The 13086-nt window shown below is 44.3% G+C and overlaps 1 protein-coding gene across 1 annotated transcript in view; it reads left to right on the top strand.

Annotated features, from left to right (window-relative positions):
• Positions 1-13086, top strand: part of LOC310858707 (zeta-sarcoglycan-like) — a gene marked incomplete at its 5' end in the record, with an annotated part of 557496 nt that overhangs the window by 203005 nt on the left and 341405 nt on the right. The window lies entirely within an intron of this gene.

The raw sequence follows: 13086 nt of genomic DNA, 5'->3' as shown, positions 1-13086 counted from the left end.
CATGCACAGAGGAGGACACGTCATGTCCTCATGCACAGAGGACACGTCATGTCCTCATGCACAGAGGAGGACACGTCATGTCCTCATGCACAGAGGAGGACACGTCATGTCCTCATGCACAGAGGACACGTCATGTCCTCATGCACAGAGGACACGTCATGTCCTCATGCACAGAGGAGGACACGTCATGTCCTCATGCACAGAGGAGGACACGTCATGTCCTCATGCACAGAGGAGGACACGTCATGTCCTCATGCACAGAGGAGGACACGTCATGTCCTCATGCACAGAGGACACGTCATGTCCTCATGCACAGAGGACACGTCATGTCCTCATGCACAGAGGAGGACACGTCATGTCCTCATGCACAGAGGAGGACACGTCATGTCCTCATGCACAGAGGAGGACACGTCATGTCCTCATGCATAGAGGACACGTCATGTCCTCATGCACAGAGGAGGACACGTCATGTCCTCATGCACAGAGGAGGACACGTCATGTCCTCATGCACAGAGGACACGTCATGTCCTCATGCACAGAGGAGGACACGTCATGTCCTCATGCACAGAGGAGGACACGTCATGTCCTCATGCACAGAGGACACGTCATGTCCTCATGCACAGAGGACACGTCATGTCCTCATGCACAGAGGACACGTCATGTCCTCATGCACAGAGGACACGTCATGTCCTCGTGCATACAGTATAGAGGCTCATGTCTCGTGCACACACTATCAAACGTGAGTCATCTAGTTACAGTATACTGCATGTGGGCCCCCAAATAATTGGTAAACACTAAGGCTCAATCCCAATTTCCCCCTTCGTCCTGGCCCTTAGCCCTTGCCCTTGCTTATGCGCGTTCACGTGAGGGGGAAGGGTTATCTCAATTGTCTTTGGATCGAGGGGTAGGGCCGAGGGCGAGGGGTAGAATCCCCTTCGTTTGAAGGGATATCTCGACAGGACTTCAAACAGAGCAACATCACTGAGTGCTGAAAGGCGGACGAGGTAAGAAGCCTTTTATGTCCTTTATTATGGAAAAATATTATAATAACCAATATTATTTGAATGTATTAACAATCTGCATCGCCAAAAATATCGCAATCTCTAGCGAAGGTTAACGTTACCTCACGTGAACTAACGATATGATACGGCGTTGCATTCATACAACGTTACCCATTCATTTGGCGCCGCATCGGCGCTTTATTCCTTTTTATTTATCGCCGATGCAAGCTAGCTTATTAGCAGGCATCTGTCCGACCCCCCAGACAACGATATGTCAACATTCTGCAGTTTTGGAGCTCTTAAAAGCCGTGAAATAGCCTACTGTACCTACATAACGCTGGCTACTCGCTGCAGTGATAGCTATGGTTTTATCATGACCAATGTTAAGCTAATCCCCACAAGTTGCAAAACTTACATAACTAATTAGAAATGGTGTTGTTTTATCCCCCAGGCAAACCAGCTACGGAACAGATTGCAAGCTGCTGTGCAGACTGTACATTGGATGGAGATGAATCACGATGGCATTTTCATTGATAGAAAATTACTCTGTTCTTAATGATATTAAAAACAATGAACAGTGACCACAGCCCCTTCTTTCTATACTGTAAATTGTTTTTCCTTTTTCTAACCCTGTATACCTGTACCCATGCTATACAAACTGTTAATACAATAATAATCAATGAATCAGGTACAACTGAGCAGGTGTCAGAATGAGCTATATCTAGCTGAATTACATTCTGCATGGTGGGCTACCAACATGAGACAAAATTACAATATATTTATTTCATCATAACCACAGCAATGTTATATTTACGTTCCATCTCTACAGCTTAAATCAAATGGAAAGTAGTTTCCAAAGTGGGTTATGGGCTAAATGATAGTTTGTACAGAGTTAATTAACATTGATTTTACAATATAAATTGGGGGTCCTAGAGACAGAAATGCCATCAAAGTTTGGGGACCACTGGCCTGTAGTGAGCTTGCAGATCAGCTATTTTCTGAGAACAGGTTGTATATCAATATCTACAAGGGACGTTCAATATTTAGGGATGTTCCAATTCCTAGGGGGATGATTTATCTGCCTACCCCTTGACACTCCTTATGTAGGGACAAGGGGAAGGGGCAAGGGCTGAGGGGTAGGGTTAAAAAAGGAATTGGGATTGGGCCTAAGATTGTAATCACACACACACACACACACACACACACACACACACACACACACACACACACACACACACACACACACACACACACACACACACACACACACACACACACACACACACACCAATGCACATATACATTTGTTTCATACATAATTATTCCATTGGATCACAGGCTATTTTGTTGTTTTTTTTCTTTTCCTGAAAAAGAACAGTTATGGACTTATAGTATACCAGGTTTACCCGACAACGGCTAGCCTATAATATATTTTGTTGTTGTCGGGCAGAAACCTGAGCTATCTCCTACTTGATCATATAGATCACACAAAAGCATCAAAAGTAGCAGAAAACGTGGCTGGATGTGAATCCTGAAAAGTAAGAGTTTTGGACATATAGGAGGTTTCCATCGGACAGAGACCATACATATTATGTTGATCCCGCTGCCCAAAACCTCCATTTCTTCTTGGAGTGCAGTTACAATCTCCCTCGGTAGCTATTAGCTGGTAGAGAGGCAGTAATTAGAACCTGGAGGGGGTCCCAAAAAAACCCTAGATTAAGCAGTAGCCACGTTCCACTCCGGGAGGTGTGAAGTAATAACTTGTTGTAATTGCTTTGGACACTTGGAGGTCCAACGGAGCCCCAAGGCTGCGTTTCAGCGCTGGTTGACATATACATTATATGTCACCCGAGTGGAGCTTGGGTTGAATAACTCCCAGAGATACCACATTGAATTTGGCACTGTCTTGCATGTGGAAACCTTACAAAAGACTTGCTTTTCAGATTATTATATTATTTTCTCCAGTGGATCTAGAGAATAGAATAGAGCGAAGGACACTAATGGGACAGTCTTGAAAAACAAGTATTTTTACTTTTTTCGTAAATTAATGTCATACTTTGTCATTCTATGTCACACAAAAGTAGCAAAAATTGCCAGTCTACAAGCGCATAACCCGTCGTAGTGCGAGACTGTGCGACCCGTTTTGAGCTTGTAGATCTGCAGTTTTTGCTAGATTTGAATTGGAATCCTGGATTCTTTTGAACCATTTCTGAATTGGAATCCTGAAAAGTTATTTGTTTATTTAATTTCAAATGCATTTATTTATACTTATGAACTGAATACCAGTATATCAGTACTGGGATATTAACCTGTGGGTCACATTAAGTGAAGGTGGGGGCCACATGTGGCCCCTGGGCCGCCAGTTACCCATGTATGACCTATATATACTCTTATCTTCTGCATGTTATATTACTACTCAATCTTACTACAGCATCACACAAAAGCATCAAAAGTAGCAGATCCACAAACTTGAATGCGAAGCAATGCACTTTGAGCTTGTAGATCTGCTACTTTTGTAATTGTTTAATATGAATGCTGAAAAGTACTGTTTTGGACTTATGAGGTTTCCACCCGACAGTCTGAGACGATGTACTGTTTGTGTCTCAGCTATGACTATATTCATTTAAAAACATAAAATACCAGTATCCTGTATTTATCACTTTGTATAAAGCTACACTTGACTTTAAAGGATTTAAATCTTAAGCGCATAGCACGTGTAAATTTATTCAACACGAGACAAGACTTTGATAAGCAACACAATATTGTCATAGCCCTCCACAACTCGATAATGGTTGAGAGTTTATTTCTTATCTTTTATTGATCATACACATGGGGCGCATGTTTGAGATTCATTGTTCCCTTGAATGTCAATCCACAACACAATGAGCACAATTCAATCAAAAAGACCATAGATCTATAGATAACAATCCTGATAGATAAGAGTAATGAGAGAGAGAGAGAGAGAGAGAGAGAGAGAGAGAGAGAGAGAGAGAGAGAGAGAGAGAGAGAGAGAGAGAGAATGGAGATAGAAGTAAAATGAAGTGCAACAATAAAATGTAATTAAATATTTGCAGTAATAATAATAGCAGTGATGGTAATAATAGTCAACGTGTAATAACTGGATGGGGGGTGCACTAAAAAGTTACCTAAGAACCTATAAATTACTGCAATGAGTAAACAATCAAGATACAAGTAACTAAAGTACTGAACGTAACACTTGGATTGGCAGCATATAAAGTTATAACATATAATGTTCTGACGGTGCCAAAGTGACACGGTATAACGGAGGGTTACACTGTAACCCGGGTTCTCTGAGTGGAGAGACTGGCTCTCCACTACATATTATTCAATATGTACGGGAACTGACCCCACAGGGCAGTGTTCATGGATATCTCTTTAAGACACATCTACTATGGTGGCCCTGCCCAGATGCCAATCAGCGGGCTATTTAAGCCCCATCTGTGCAGAGCCACTTTGATTAACTTGATTGACACGAATTTCGGAGCGGCTCTTTCGTGGAGAGCCAGTCTCTACACTCAGAGAACCCGGGTTACAGTGTAACCCTCCGTTCTCTATCGAGAGACTGGCTCTCCACTACATATTATTCAATATGTACGGGAACTCTCTAAGACACACCGCGAGGAAATAAGCAGACCAGCTGCCCCCGCGGCAGCCCGAGGCAGTTTAACCTGAATTCCATCCGAGCCTATAAGTGGTGAGCGCCATGAGTCACAGGCGCTTGCCAAAATGCTCCAAAACTTCAGTATTCATACCAAGTAAGTAATACTCGTGGCCTAGGCGCAAGACGCCACCTAGGCTCAGCTGGCCCAGCACGATGCTAGGCCAGTGACCGCCGGGGTGAAGGGCTGCTCAAGCCAGCCCGTCAGATGCCCGGCCGACCTGACCGGTCAAGGTGCCGGTGACCCTACCGCTGAGTAGCACGCAGGAGTGACTCCCACAGGGGGAGCGGATGCCACCACGTTCCATCGGTAGAACAGGGTGAATGTAGACAGAGTCGCCCATGTCACTGCTGTGTAGATCTCTGTCGGAGATACACCATTCTACAGCAAGCAGGGGGCTGTCGTCCCATGGGCAGAGCGTGCCCGCCTTCCAGGCGACACTGGCAGTCCTGCCTGCTTGTCCCTGTTGGATCACCCCTGTGATCCGGTGGGACAGTCCAGCCTTCAACCATGGTCTACCCGAGCACCCCTGCTAAAACACACGAAGCGCTGGTCCGTCACGTTGTGGGCCTACGTGTGGCCCTGACATACAACTCCAACGCTCTAGCGGGGCAGAGTGGGTGACCAGCTCTGTCTGCACACTTCATCCGTCTGCATGTAGAGAGGACAGAGCTCAATCACCTGATTGAGATGTGCCCCTGAGAGAACCTTGGGGAGAAGGTTGTGTCGAGGTGTAAAACTACTCCATCACCCGGCCGAGCGTGTCATGGGTTGACAGCGCTCGCAACTCCCACATTTCTCCTTGCAGACGTGACTATATAATACTGCTGTCTTGAGTGACAGCATGTCAGGCTCACTGACTAACGATTTTAACGGGGCTCATCATAGAGCCTCCAGGGCTAACGGCCTGGCCCCCAAACAGGACTGGTGGGGCCCTAACCTGAGCTCCTCTGAGCAGCAGGGTGCCATTCGGGAAATGTAACCAGGTTACTGCAGTCTGCAGTCATGCACTCCCGCTCAAGTCAGTCCGTCGGACAGTAGGCCAACAGACTGTTGAAGCAGTGTCCTGATGCGGAGCCCAGCACACTCAGTGAGGAGGGTGCTCGCTGTCACATGGATACCACACTGGCATAACCTGCTAAATGCGGACGGCATCGACACAGAGTCCATCACACAGATCTCAGATAGAGGGACATCTCGTCATCAGTGCATGGGCCACAAGGCCCTGCACGGATTGTGCCCACACCCCTGCCCACCTATATGCCTGATGGATTGTTTCACAACCCAATGAGGGAACCCAGTCTTGGAGACCATCTGCTTAAAACAGTTTGGCCCATTAGAGGCCCTGACAGGGCCCAACCGTGACTGCAATCCTGCTTCACCCCCCTGCTTAGGAGGGTGGGAAGGGTGCAACTCAACAGGCTGACTGGCTCGTACTCAGATCAGGCCGTATGGTATAGAATGCAGGGATTGGTGCCAGCACCACCTAACCATTGCCATGTAGGAAGTGGCAGCATCCTTCATGCACTCATAGGGACATTCTTGTGGCTGACACTGCAACAACAACAAGAATGCTGTCCTGCGAGAAGCCACCCAAGTGTCCACGCTTAATTGGCTCATGCCGCAAGGCAGACAGTACCACCTCCCATGGGGGGACTGCCGACCTAATGTGCGAGCACCCTTCAGTAACTGGGTGATCCTTGTGTTGCCCTTGTGTGGGACAGTGGTCCGCCGCGTCACAAGGTCACCGGCATAGCCCATTACCCCTGGACAAGGAGGGAGCTCACTCCGCCCTGTGTTGGCTAGCTGCGCCTAGATAGCTATGACTTCGTGACTCCTCTGGATGAGAAGCTTTCTCTGTGGTTTCAGAACGGTAACCGGATTCTACCCCGCAGAGTCACACCTAGGTGCGTAAACGGCTCGCCGTGACACACTGTATACTGTATCGTGTCCGACAGCCACAGCACACTCTGCTGTGTTACTGAGCCCGGCTCCACCGTGAAACTACACCACGGACGCATGAGCTGACCCCGTCAGCAATAGGCCGTATAGTGTGCCAATGGCTGAGATTCAGGCATACTTCCTGGCAGACCCAGCATGTCATGTCTGTGTCACTGGGGAACCAGATCCACAGACAGAACTACGCCACGGTCGCGTAAGCAGGCGCCCCGCCAGCAATACGACAGTATAGTGCGCTATAATGCCTGCATAATTTGCCTTCAACTAAACGTCGGACAGACACAGCACGTCCTGTCTGTGACAGAACTACACCACGGACGCATGAGCTGACCCCGTCAGCAATACGCCCTATAGTGTGACAATGGCTGAGATTCAGGCATACTTCCTGGCAGACCCAGCATGTCATGTCTGTGTTACCAAACATCGGACAGACACAGCATGTCATGTCTGTGACAGAACTGTCGTGTGAGCTGACGCCTCGCCAGAAATACGACAGTATAGTGCGCTATGATGACTGCCCAACATAAAGGGAAACATTCGACTGACCCAGCACGTTCTGTTTGTGTCCCTGAACCCAGATCCACAATACCGAACTACATCACAGGCGTGTAAGCTGGCGCAACACCCACAATACATGTATTCATGTACTTTTTGTATGTCTATTTCATGTGGACCCCAGGAAGATTAGCTGTCGCCTCGGCATCAGCTAATGGGGATCCATTCAATAAACCATACCCTGTATAGTGTGCTCTAATGGCCGTCTGACCCCAAGGAATTTTGTTAGTCTCACCTACAAACAGCTAACCCGAGAGGGCGAGTCAACGCTCGCTCCCTAAACTGCACACTGTAGTGCATTAATAGGCTGCCGACACTCGTAAGTAGTCTCACCGAAAACTTTCACTAACTTTTACAGACCTGTCCATACCAGGCAGGGCAGGAAAGAGGTGGAGCTATAGCCTGAGCTTAGCTCACCCAGCTCTGCCAACCTGGGACAAGGTTCAATGTAGTCTTTATTTGTCTCCCTTGAGAGAAAAAAATCTTGGAGACAGAGTCACAGCTGTATACAATTAGCATACACGTTCACATAAAAATGACATTTTTATGGGACATTTTAGTCTGTCAGTGGAAACGACTGGTCTTTTGCCTCTAAAACCAGGCCAGCTTCAGCTGGAAGGATGAGACCATTGGTACCAGGGGCGGGGTCCTCATACCAGGGCCCCCGCAGGACACACACTGGTCATGGCCATCCTCTGTGGGCATGTGAGCTCCACATGCAGCCTAAGAAACCCTTGCTGTTTCCATCTCCTCTTGTCTCTATATAGATATATTCATATGTATACCTATATTATTTATTATATGTGTACTTATATAAACAATTAAACATATATGTATACATCTTGTATTGTACACCATATTTTAACTGTTCGGACTGTGCTCAACAGGGAGTGGGCACATAGTAATTGCTTGAACGTGAGGGGTCATAATCTACCCTTTGCAGAATCTCACAATGCTGCATAAACGAATCAAGGCAACATGGTACCCTAAGACATCCCCATGACACGGATTATCAGTGTGCTCTCTCTTTGTTAGAAGAGTCCATACCAAATCAATGTCCACAGTTTGTTTTGTCACCAGCAGAGTTATGGACCTCTGGAAGAGGTTGTACATAAACTGCTCAGCCGCTCTGACATTAAACAATCTGACATTAAGCACACTGCAGGCCTCCAAACTTTTGTATATCCTTCAAGTAGGCCTACAAGTCCACCTGCATAGTGTGTTGTTGTAGCCATTATCATACTTATAAGCATTAAAGCATATAAGTATATATTAACCAGAACCAATTGTGACAGAGTAAGCGATTTAATTGCAGCGCATGACACGGTGGGTCATCGGGAGTTTTTGTCTCCTGATCTTTGAGCCACACCACCCTCTTGTGAACCATGAGGCACAGTGCAGTCTGGGCATCCCTCCTACACTATGACGCTCATGTCAACTTGTCAATGAGGAAGTTGGAACACGCTGGAATTGTTTGTTTACGCTCTCTGCCGTGTGGTCTGGTCGGACCGCGGCGGCAACGATCAGCGACCGTAGATGGCCTCAGAGTACGCCGACTAGGTCAGCTCATCTGGGTTCTACCCCGCTACCCGCCGCAACGGTGTACAGCCGCGATGATCAACCAGGAGGTTCACCGTCGACGTCGGTTTCGCTCGGGGTCTCACAGCACTTCTGCAGCCAGGGAACCAAGGCTCCACCAACGAGGTCGGCTTCGCACTTGGGACCCTTTGGCCACACCGAACGCCGTCTCAAGGTTTCCCCCAACGAGCAGGTTTCACCAGGGAGCGGACGCACGGACCGAACGCCGTCTCAAGGTTTCCCCCAACGAGCAGGTTTCACCAGGGAGCGGACGCACGGACCGAACGCCGTCTCAAGGTTTCCCCCAACGAGCAGGTTTCACCAAGGAGCGGTCGCACGGACAAGACTGAGGCTTCCTCCACGGGGCAGATTTGGCACTCAGTCTTGTTGCTGTTGTCGTTTTTGTGGAGCTACGCGGCGCCCCGAGAGGGGTCGTCGAGATGACCGGCTCTCTTCTTACCTATGGTAAGTGGACTGTGTGCCACGCAGCTGTATGTTCTAAATATATATATATATATATTACATATATATTGTTTAATAATAAGTGTCAAAACTGCTGAGATACACGAAACGTCTGCTCGTGGAAATCAAAAAATCTAAGTGGCTCTGCACAGATGGGGCTTAAATATCCCGCTGATTGGCATCTGGGCAGGGCCACCATAGTAGATGTGTCTTAAAGAGATATCCATGAACACCGCCCTGTGGGGTCAGTTCCCGTACATATTGAATAATATGTAGTGGAGAGCCAGTCTCGAACACGATAGAGAACGGGAAGGGACAGTTGGTTGTTGATGATGGAACTAGACAGTGGTTAATGCTAGTTAGTGTTAATGTTAGTGATGCGCACAAACTTAAAAACAAGGAGCATCTCCTCTTACGGAGTCACACTGTGGAATGAGCTGGAGGATGAACTAAAGCACTGTGGAAACATAAACCAATTCAAAACTAGAGTAAAAAAAACTATCTTCGATAAATACAGAAGCAAAGAGCACTAATGGCATTACAAAAGGGGAACTATGACGTACTGTACTATATAATTATATATTCGTATTACTATAGTATACCATACATTATATACATTATGAAATATATAAGTATAGTCAAACCATATCATATATTATTAGTAGACCACTATTGGTAAACCACACCACATATGATGTATATATATTATATGTTGCATGTGTGTTATATATTATATTATACCATTATTATTATTGTTGCTACTGTCATTATTATTATTTACAGTTGTTATTAGTATATATATATATGTGTATATATATATGAATGTGTGTAGATAAATGTACATACCTAAGGACAGCATGAATGTATGTATGCACTGTGTAAGCAGGCACGATCTGCTACACATGCACAAATGGACTCCAGCGGTAGGGCCCGACAAGCCTATGGCTTCTCCCTAACCCTTTTTCGGAATGGACAGCACATGAGCTACGGACACTATTAAAAAAAAAGGAAAAATTATGGAAACTGTGTGCAATGTATGAATGTATGTCCTCCTTCCGAAAATAAACTGAACTGAACTGAACTGAATGCAAATAGGGACTTGGCTTATAATAGGTCTAGGTCCGGTCAATATATATTGATATTATATGATCTGGTAGCATCCCGGCCCAAATGATATGCAGCAGACCTGTTTTCATTGCCAGTAGCCAGGCATGAAAACCATTGCATGATACGTATTAAAAGATATAGCTCCCTGCAGGGGAACCAAGGTTACCTCAGGCTGACAAAAAAATCTGGAAATGTCTTCTTGGAAGTCCAAAAAACGTGTGGTGAAGGTGCTCCTCTTTGGTTTGGGACCAAAAGGTACAAAACAAACAAACAAACAAACAAAAACAACATCCAAGGCAATCTTCTGTTAACAAAGTAAAACAAAGAAAAAATATATTATATATATATTTCACGATATATATTATGAGCTGGGACTCGATTAAAAAAATTAATCTAATTAATCAGAGGCTTTGCGATTAATTCATCTAGATTAATCGCATTTTAATCGCATATCAATATTCAACCCGAGAACAGCGAGAAACCTTTTTTTTTATGTTTTTTGGTATCCCAGTGAATCAACGAATAGTGACTACAGGATACCACTTATTTTCAACATTTTACTGTCATTAATATACCTGTTGTGGAAATAATAATAAAAAGTCACCCCATTCTGTGTTGCCTAGAACTGGAGGTCTGAAAAAAAATAGTAACAGTAACAAGTACATCTCAGTGACATCACAAAGCTGTACTTACTTCATATTGTTACTGTTTTTTGTCAGACCTCCAGTTCTAGGCAACACAAAATGGGGTGACTTTTTATTATTTCCAGTTTTCAGTACTATAGAAAAGCGCCCAGTGAGAAATGTTCCGCGGTGAAAAAAAAGGTACGATTAATTTATCTGTAGTTAATCGCGATTAATTTTTCTGTAGTTAATTAATCTAAATTAATCGCAATTAGTCCCGGCCCTATAAACAACACATGGTTAGGTATACACAACCCACGCGTACATCGGCCCAACAGCAGGGTGTGACTATAGAAGGTGTCGGGGCTGTGAGTGAGAGGACGTTGTTGTTTGCATCACATCTTATTTTCCCTTTGTAGTTTGTTATTGTGTGTAGCTGATCTGCCACAAGCTCCCCTGGGGTGTTGGCCTCACATAACTGGGCCTCTATTGTCTCTTGAAGGCTTTGTTTTATTTTGCTTTCCTTGGTTTCACGTGGGGTCCTTTGGATTTGCATGCCATGTGTGGCCTTTGCATGCTCCTGTTCCTAATGCACGGGTGTACATTTGTGTGTCGGAATTAGTCTCGTGTAGCCAGACTATTCAACAATCTCCGAATGTTAGAGTCTGGAACTACACCTCTCTAAGGAAGCTGCATTTCGATTCACAAAATTATATTTTACCATATCGGAAACACTTTCCCCCAGATAGGTGGAGACCGTTTGAACCACTGTTTATCTTCTAGCATGTAAAGTCCTTTGGGTGTGTCACCCAGGAACTGGACTCAGAACAAAAGGCAGTATAAACAGGAAGTATAAACAAGCCATCGACTCCCCAGGGGTCCCGGGCCAAGAGCTTGAAGTGAAAACAAGGTCTCAGACCGACACCCAGGTGGTGACAACAGGATGCATGAGCACACATGGAATATTGATATATATACACACATTGATATAGAACAAAGCGGAGATCCAGGCACACTTGATGTTAAAAGGAGGACATTTTTATTGAACCGACATGTTTCGACCTATACGGTCTTCATCAGGGCTGATAGAGCCCGGTCGGTTTAATAAAAATAAATAACCATAACCTTTATCATAACACATTATAAAGCTTATTTGGGATGCATAGCAACTGTTACCTACATTTGTTTTAATCTTTAGGGCCCCAAATCACACCTTAGAAAGCACTATTTCAAACATAGTGTGTCATATTTTGACAGCAGCAACTACCTGTCATAATTTCCCCCCCCTCTGTATCGAAGTATTGGACAGTATTAAGATGTTGATATTAATTTTGTATTAATCTTTACGGCCCCAAATCATACCCTAGAAAGCACTAGTGTAGTTCAAAGGGTTTTAGGTATTATAATACTTGACATTAATAAGTCAGTATAATAAGCTTTATAATGATAAAGGTTATGATTATTTATAAGTACTTATATATATAATTATAAATGTTTATGAGAAAATGATAGTCTTAATTAATAATAATAATATTTTTATAATGTGTGATAAACATGGAATAGCCTACATAGCAAGGTATGGAATATTATACTTGATATTACAAGTCATTATAATAAAGTTTATAATGTGTTATGATTAAGCTTAAAGTATAATGATTATTTATGTGCGCTTATAAATATAATTATACATATTGTGACTGATATATGAGATATGAGAATTATATAAATGTGTTCATAATGCGTTATAAACATGGGATGCATAGCAAGTGTTACCGCAGCGGATCTACAAGCTCGAAACACAGAGACTCACTTTGAGCTAGTAGATACTTCATTTTTTTCTTTTAAAGTAAGATGTAAGATTTCCAGTGACGATATGCAGACTTAATCTGCATATATTGGCAAAACCTCTGATGTCTCAGGAGACTCTGAGAAAATATGAAAATGACTTGAAAATACATTTAAAATATAAATAAATGTAAATCTGTTTGAAAAGAGAGAGAAAGGGAGACAAGATGATCATTTATTTCATATGAAAAGGCACGAATGAGGGGAAGCTGCTTATTTTTGCATAAGTAAATCTCTGAATACACACTGCAATACTGAGGTTCGGTCGTTTTATAT

Source organism: Protomyctophum parallelum (genome assembly GCF_964188405.1).
Source record: "Protomyctophum parallelum genome assembly, chromosome: 5".
NCBI classification, from domain to species: domain Eukaryota; kingdom Metazoa; phylum Chordata; class Actinopteri; order Myctophiformes; family Myctophidae; genus Protomyctophum; species Protomyctophum parallelum.
This window is presented reverse-complemented; position numbering and strand designations above follow the sequence as displayed.